Genomic DNA, 8,891 nt, shown 5'->3' with positions numbered 1-8,891 from the left:
CAGCAGTGGGAGAAGAAACAGAGAGAGAGGGAGACAGAGAGACAGACAAGGACTTGGGGGAAGCTGCAAAGAGGGGAGATGCCTGTACTCACACAGGGCAAGGATACCTTAGTCAGGGCCACGGTCAAACTGGGCGGGTCGGCCACCAAGGGGGAGTCAGCCTCCAGGGAGGGCCAGGCTGGGGGCGTGGTGTCAAGACTGGCCTTGGTCTTTGATGTCTTTCTACTTGATGCTGAGCCTCCTGGGCTGGGAGGGCACCAGTCACCACCCAGTCAGAACTGGCTTAGGCCAACGGGCAGGGCCTCCAGCCACATGGATAACCTGTTTCATGGAGGAGGGGGGCCAATACAGAGGGGAAGTTCCAGCTCCAAGTTCCTGCACTGCTTAAGGAGCCCCTCCCTCATCGAACCCCCAGTCCACCATAGCCTGGGTCCCGTGAAGCAGCGTTTGCTGGGTTGAGGGGCCTCTAGAGGAGGAGAAGATGGGGCTGGGTCCAGAGTAGGACTTAGAGACAGTGTGGTTCAGAGACGAGGGGTCCAGAGAGAGCAAAACGGGTGGAGACAGACTCCAGATAGACCCTGGGGCAGACTGCCCCTCTGTCATGATCTCAGAGGTACGTTGAGTACTGGCCCAGACAGCAGACTTTGCCTGCCTGGGTTCAAATCCTAGCTCCACCCTTTCTGTTGTGTGACCCCCAGCAGGTTGTGTGACCTCGCTGTGCCTCACTCAGACCCCGTCTGTAAAGTGGGGTGATTATAGCCCCTACAGCATGAAGCTTCTGTGAGGAATCCCTGAGTCAGTACTTCCAGGATGCCTAGAACGGGGTCTGGCACATCCTAATGGTTCAGTAAACTTCACAAATTGCCGTTAATTGTAGTATTTCCCCCAGGCACCAGCCATACCCATGTAAGCAAGACGACACCTGGAGCAAGTCCCCACACCCCCTTTTATTCCTCAGAGGGGTTCGTGCCCAGACTTGGGAATCCTGGCTCACCTTGGTAAGCTGTTGGCCTCTCCATGCCTCAGTTTCCTCATCTGCAGTATGGGCGTACCTTTAGGCTTAGTGGAGCCGGTGCGTGTAATCACTTAATAAAGTCCGCAGTGGCCTGGTTCAGGTGCCCTCTGCTCGGAGGACCATCACAACCGGGTGTGCATGTGTGTGTGTGTGTGTGCACGCGCACACTAGCTGGGAAGCAGGGAAGGTCTGGGAGCCTCCCAGAAGGGAGATGCTCAGACACAATGATAAGGTGAGGGGGAGCCCCAAATCCCAGGCCCAGGGCCCCATGGGTCAGGGAGTAGGGGTTGGGAGCCCAGCTGCCTCCACTTTCTATGCCCCCTCCCTCCAGCACAACCATCACCTGCGGCCCTGCCCTCTTGTCCCTCTCAGCCCCATACGTGCTGGCTGGTCCTACACTTTGCTCACGCGGGATTTCACAGGTGGGCAAATCTGCCCGGGGCTGTGGCTTAAGCAGGTAAAAGACGATTCAGAGAACAAAGTGCAGCTGTCTTGGGGAAAAGGGGAGAGAGGGGTAGGGTGGAAACACATGGCAAGGGCAGAAAACGCAGGAGGCTCACTCCCTGAACCTCAGAACACAAGGCAGGCGGCTGTGCCCTTCTGCTGGGGAGGCCTGAGCGGGGACAGGGGCGGAGGTCGCCATGGGGGTGGTGCTTCTGAAACTGACACCCACAGGCCATCCTCTGCGGGGGCGTGACTGGGGTAGCCACGGTCACTGAGGTCTTCCTCAACTGCCCCAAGATCTCCCCCTGAATTTCCCAGTTCGAATCCCTTGTCCCAGCTGTGAGGCGCCTTGGTTTTACTTAGCCCCCCCCATCCCTCCCTGGGGGTGCTGGAGTGCTGGAACTTGGTCCAGGGCTTCCCGGTTCTTCAAGGCCTGCGTCTCTCACGGAGCGCCACTAGGAGGCGCCCCATGCCTGCTCGGCCCCGTCGGCCCGGGACCCGCCGGGCTGGTCGGTCGGGAGGAGGGGCCTCCTCGGGGTCCGGGTGTGGAGGGTCTGTGGGCCTCCCGCGAGCCGCTCAGAGGCCCGCGGTGCAGCCCCGAGCTAGCGCGTGCCCCGCAGAGCCGCACACCCTTTCTGTCCCTAGAATCCCCGTCGGGTGGCGGGCGTCCCACCCGACGCTCTCTCCGCGTTGCTGCTCCGTCTGCATCCGCGGGCATCCGCGGTCCAGGGCTCCCGTCGCTTCCCCGGGCCCCACCCGCTGAGTCCTCGGCCTTCCTGCGAGCACAGGACCCAGCGTCCGGGGCCTGGTTGGGGTCACCCGTGCTGCGGTCCCCCTTCCTCTGAGGCCCCATCCCTCTCTGAAGGTTGGATGGATTAACTGTTCCCAAACCTGGTTTGTTAAGAATTGGCCAGAGTTTAAATACCTATTCTCGGGCCACTCCAGCTCGAGGGCGGGCCTAGAATCTGTAAGTTTATCCAGGGACCAGCTTCCCCCCACCCCGGGGGCTCTGGCTCCTTCGGTCCTGCTCCGTGATTCCACCAGGGAGCCCTCTGCCCTCCAGGAAGAAACAAAGTCCCTTAAATATTATTTTTAAAAAAAACTTTTTAGGGACTTCCCTGGTGGCGCAGTGGTTAAGAATCCGCCTGCCAATGCAGGGCACATGGGTTCGAGCCCTGGTCCGGGGAGATCCCACGTGCCACGGAGCAACTAAGCCCAAGAAATAAAAAAAAAAAAAACTTATTAGTAGATAATACACCCACATGATTCAAAAATCAAAGCAATGCACAGTAAAAAGCCTTCCTGCAACCCTGTCCCCAAGCACCTGGTTCCAACCCCTACATAGCTGCTGGGTGTTTTATTAATTTCTTACGTAGTCTTCTGAAGAAAACTAAAATCTATGCTCTTATTTTCCCCCATTCTTATACAAAAGGAAGCATCTTATGTACACTCTGTTTTGCATTTTGTTTTCACTAAATCTATTTTGACATTCTTTCCATAAGGATAGATTCCTTGTTCCTTTTTTACAGCTGTATAGTATTCCATTGTGTGGCTGTACACAGTCTATTTAATCCAATCCTTTCTTGAAGAGTACCTGGGTGGTTGCTCCTTTTTGGCTCTTACTAACGATATTGCAGTGAACATCCTTGTACATCCATCGTTTCGTTAAGTGTGCTTTTGTACAGATAAGTAGGATAAAATGCCCTGAGTAAGAGTACTAGTCTCACAATGAGAGCATGTGTAACTTGGGTAGGTACTTGCGCAGGTACTGCCAGTTGCCTTGCATGGGGCTCGGACCATTGGGCACTCCCCAAGCAGTGACTAGACTGTTTCTCAGCAGCCTCACCAACAGAGTGAACTGCTGAACCTTTGGATTTTTGCCACAAATTCACTTGTGTTCAGTGTCCACAGGAAACCTGCCTTTACCTCCAGACTATATCTCCACTGCCTGCATCCCCCCAGGATGCGGGCCTTTTCCTTCACAGCACTTTGTGCATTTGAAATTATATACGTTATGCCATTATTACTTCTTCAACACTTGCCTACCACCTGCCTATAAGCTCCATGTGGGCAGGGACTGTACCCCAGTCCCCAGCACAGCACGGGCACATCAGAGATACTGACTACCCCTTTGTTGGCTGGGACGGTCCCCTGTGCGCCCCACATCCTAGTAGGTGCTTTACGTGGATGGCCTCAGATGCAACTCTCAACCACCTTACATGGGGGGCACGGGTACTAGCTCCACTGAGCAGATGAGGAGACTGAGGCTGAGACAGGAGGCGACTTGCTCAAGGACTCACAGCTGGTCAGTAGGGAAGTCCTGTCTCCACAGCCCTCGTCCCTCTTCCTGAGACCTTGGCTTTACGTCTTCCCTACTCCGGCCCGTGGGGGCCCCCAATCACCAGGAACAGTCAGGTCTGGGTCACGGGGGCTCCAAGCTCAGGATCGCCCCATCCCCACCGCACCGCCTGCAACGGTGGAGAGCCAAGCCGGGGGCTTGTCTGAGCCCCGGGGGCCTTGTCAGCTTGCAGGCTTGGACCCCCTGTTTGGCGGCAATGCCAGGGCCACAGTGACTGTGCAGTCACCAGAGCCCCTTCCTGGAGGCCCCATGGCTGCGCTGGCTTTGTGCCCGACTGTCACTCTGCTCCCCAGTGGCTCTTTGTGGCGGCTGCCTGCCTCCCTGCCTCCCATTAATCGTGTGCGCAGGATTTATTTTCTCTGGCAGTTTATTTCAGCAAATGCCACCTGGGTGTGCCCGCAGGTGGGCAGGATGCTCTGCTGCCGCCAGAGTCATGGGGCCCGGCTTTACTGTCAGACTGACGGGCATGACTCACCGGCACCCCTTCGGTAGGCCTGAGCCCTAGGGTGGGACACGAGGTACCCCAGGGACCAACCCCACCTCTACATCACCACAACCTCAGCATCCCAAGAAGCTGGGAAGGTCCAGCTTGCCCTACTTTTTTTCACTGGGGCTTTGCTGCCCCTGCCAAGGCTAGCTGGCTAAGGGGGTACAGGACAAGATTAGCTCCGATGTCCTCACCCTGAAACAGCCATTCAGAGGCTTTTGCTGAAGACCCAGGTGATGGCTCTTTTCAGTTCCCTGATCTGGGGAAGGAAGGGGTCCTCCCTCCCAAACCCCCTCCTCCCTGGCACTGCTGGGCAACCCGGGCCTGATTCCCATGACAGTCATGGAGAGAAACAACTAATGCCAACTCTGCCACCCCCTTGCCACACCCACAACACGTGTCCTCCTTCCTGGGGGGGCCCGTTCGGTCCCTTCATCACCCTCGGCCCCTCTCATCTGTCAGCAGGATGCAGCAGCCCAGGACTGAGTAGCGGACATTACCTCGAGGCCAGGACAGGAGACAGGGGCTGCTTGGCCGCGATTTCAGGTCCTGAGTTAGTGCCCCTGGTTATCTGTCCGCTTACAGGCCTTGGACACAGGAAGGAAAGGATCGGACAGTAGTGGGCAGGGGCCATCCACCTGGCCCTGGCCCTCACCAAGCCCTTTGCATCCCACTCATGTGTCCCTCCTCTGCAGCATCTCCAGGGGCCCAGGTCCCACCCCTGGGGGCCTGCTTCCTCCCTTGGTGTCCTCCAGTCTCAGCCTAGGACCGCTGCCCTCAGCCTGCCCTACCCCACCCCAACCTGGCTGCCGCTAATGCTGCAGATAACTCCTGCTGTCTCAAAGCCATTACCCTGCAAATGGGCTGCACTTCAGCGTGCGTGCGTGCGTGCGTGTGTGCGTGAGTGTGTGCGCATGCGTGCACGCAGGGGAAGGCCTGTGGCAGGCAAAGCGCCTTGCTTGTGCCTCGTTCACTGCCATCATTGCCTCGGGGGGATTTATGCTGCCCCCCACCTCTGGTCCCCTGCCCTGGCCGCCAGCCTCCACTGGACCCCGGGTGATGGGGCCTGGAGCTCTGGGCAGGGGGCTGGACGTGCTCAACTGGAGAGTGGTGAGGCCTTGCAGAGGGGCCCTGGTGAATGTGTGCTCCCCCCCTTCTTCTCCACGGGTGGTAGCCAGACTCGGAGAGTGGCTGAGCCACCCCGCACTCGGTCTCCCAGACCTCAGGGGCCCCGGGGGAGTAGAACCAACCTAGGGGTGCAAGATGGAAGCTGGAAGGGCTTTGGTGGCCTTTGAGGCCCTGGTTTCTAGTCTTCCACCTCTCTCCGATGCCTCCAGGCCTCTGTTCTCCCACCCTCTGCTTCGTCTGCTATTTGTAGACACCCACACTTACCCCCAGGTGCCATCACAGCTGCTCCGCCTCACCCCCTCCTGACTCAGCACGGCCAGGCAAACCCTCCACCCTTTCAAGAAGAACCTTTGACCTTTGTGTCAAGAACCTTCGGCAAACCCTGACACAGCCGGGAGGCACCCGTGGACTCAGGAGATAGGGCTGGGCAGTGGTCAGGGGAGTGGCCTTCAGCAGCAGGTGGAATTGCTTTTAATCTCTGCTCCTCCAGTTTCTGGTGATGTGGTCTTGGCCACGTCATTCAATTTCTCTGAGCCTCAGTGGCTTTATCTGTAAATTGAGTCTGATAACACCTGCCTTAAGCAGTTATTATTAAAGGTTTAATACATTATAATACACTGAACCACAAGAAATTGCTTATAGTCGACCAGTTTTCCACATTAATATTTAGAGGGTGAAATACTGCACTAACAAACTTTGTATCATTGATAAGCTTTCTACTTGATGCCCTGCACTTTGCTTTTATAGTCTTCATGTTTTACATTTGCACAAATGCTTAAAGAATTCAAACTAAGTGGGAAAGCACAAAGACGGTACAAAGCGGGACTTCCCAGGTGGTGCAGTGGTTAAGAATCTGCCTGCAAATGCAGGGGACGTGGGTTCAATCCCTGGTCCAGGAAGATCCCACATGCCACAGAGCAACTAAGCCTGTGCGCCACAACTACTGAGCCCGCGCGCCTAGAGCCCGTGCTCTGCAACAAGAGAAGCCACCGCAACGAGAAGCCCGCGCACCGCGAAGAAGAGTCGCCCCCACTCGGCACAACTAGAGAAAGCCCGCGCGCAGCAACGAAGACCCAACGCAGCCAAAAATAAACAAATAAATAAGTTTATAAAAATAAAAAGTATAAAAAAAGGAAGGTACAAAGCAAAGCAAAAATAAATCTTCCTATCAGAAATAGCCATAATTAATGAATAATAACCATTTCCAGAAATCTCTTTTTGCACTGATACAGGTAGAAGCTTAGAGAGGTAAATAGATAGAAATATTGCTATGAGAAGGGATCTGATTGAATATTTATATATAACTTATTAAATTTAATTTTAGTTTAACAAAAGAAAATAAATGGAAGTTGAAAGAAACCACATAACTCCAGTAAATATGTCTTTATCAGAGACGCAGTGTTTTCTAAAAAGATCATCTCATATTAACAAAAAGATCTGAAAGGAATGGGAATAAAAAGTATTGATTAGGGAGAATCTTTCATGTAGGAGGGGGAGAAATGTGAATATTATAGTAGAAATTGAAGGTGTTAAATTAGCAAATTTCAAGGAAACACAGCGACAGCAAGATTGAGAAAAGAAAAAGAAAACCTATGGAGAAAGATGACAAGAAAGAAAGACAAAAGCTAAAAAAAAAAAAAAGGGAGAGGAAACAGGCAGAATTGTGGAATGGTTTGCAGTCTTTTAATCACAAAGTTGAACAATGGTATTCAAAATTTCACACATAATTAACTTAAAAGAATTTTGCCTCCATGGGCTCTCCTTACCTAAAGGTTTCTATCGTGTTTAAATGGTGAGAAAGATGTAATTTCTGGCATGTTGTAAACATTGACATTTTAAAATAAAGCTGCTGCAGCTCTTTTGAATGTATTGGACCATTTTGATGGATTTCATAGGGTTCAAACTAAGAGGTGAACCCCCCAGCCCGCAGCTGGCCTACAGCAGTGATCATCCTGGCAGATGCTGTCGGTAGCAAAACACCTACGGACTCATCTGGACTTGAGCTTTTGTATTTTCTTTGTTTCTGTTTTCCTGGTATTTTTAGCAAAATTCACCCTAACTCTCCAACTTTTCTCACAAAATGAAGAAGCAAAGATGTTGGAGTCCATGATTAAAATGGAAAAGCAGAGCCACGCCCCTATCCCCTGCAGGACACCAGTGACCAGGATAGAGGGCTGGCTCCACTGGAGAAGGCTGGCCGAAGCCTGGGGGAGGTGGTGGGGCTGACCCCTTTCTCCTCCCAAGCACTTCAGAAGAGGCTGACAGGAAAGGGTGCTGGGAAAGGATGGAGACCGCAAGGATTATGGGATGTACACAAAAGGCTGGATTCTGAATTTGGGGGGAGTGTAGAATGTGGTCTGGATGCTTCCATGCCTGTGGCCCCTGCCGAGAATATTGGGTGAGAAGCCAGGGGTCTCGCCAACCACAGCGAGCCCTGCGTGCAGGTTCCAGGACCAACCCATTCTCCGAGACCAATGGAGCCTGCAGGGGGCAGCCCCCGACTCAGCACCCCACCCCCAAGCAGCACCCTTGCCTCTCCCTTTTAAAGTCAAGTTCAGCCTGGGAGTTTCTTGCTGGCCCAGTGGTTAGGATTCAGCTCTTTCACGGCCGTGGCTGGGTTCAGTCCCTGATTGGGGGAACTGAGATCCTGCAAGCTGTGCAGTGCGGCCAAAAAAGCACTCAAATTCAGCCCAAAGCGAGGGAGAAGTCAGAGCAGCAAGTAAAGCTGACAAGCTGAAGGGACAGGCAGTGCGTGAGGAAGGCCCCGTGGGGCAAGGGGAACCGCCCTACTCAGACACCCTCTGAGCACCAGGCCACACAGGACCTGGAGAGCCCCTCCCCCTGCCGCTTCCCCAGGTCCCATTCTCTCCAGTTCTCTAGGCGCCAACATCTCCCTTGCTGCCTTCCAGGATCAGGCCCTTGAGTCCTCACCACGTTCACGCAGGGAGACAGCCTCCTGTGGATTCCCAACGTTTACAAAGTGCTGATCTAGAAAAATGATGACAATCCCTGCCAGCCCTTTGCAGGAAACCTAACAGGTGTCCTTTTAATCCTCCCTTCCAGATGGATGTTATTATCCCATTTCCCAGACTGGGAACATGAGGTTGAGAGACAGGGAAGTGTATGAGCTTCCTGGGCTGCCATCACAAATTATCACAGACTGGGTGGAAATTTATTCTCTCACAGTTCTGGAAGCCAGAGGCCAAGAAAATCAAGGTGTTGGCAAGGTCATGCTCTTTCAAAGGCTGTTTGGGAGAATCTGTTCCACGCCTTTCTCTTATTTCCCGTGTTGCCGGCAATCCTCGGCTTGCAGCTACCCCAGTCTCTGCCTCCGTTGTCACATGGCCTTCTCCCCGTGTGTCTCTTCGCTTTTGTAAGGACGTAGTGGATTAAGGGCCCACCCTACTCCAGTATGACCTTCACTTAACCTATTACGTCTGCAACAACTCTATTTCCAA

This window comes from Eschrichtius robustus, chromosome 5 (genome assembly GCF_028021215.1).
Source record: "Eschrichtius robustus isolate mEscRob2 chromosome 5, mEscRob2.pri, whole genome shotgun sequence".
In the NCBI taxonomy this organism is placed as follows: domain Eukaryota; kingdom Metazoa; phylum Chordata; class Mammalia; order Artiodactyla; family Eschrichtiidae; genus Eschrichtius; species Eschrichtius robustus.
This window is presented reverse-complemented; position numbering follows the sequence as displayed.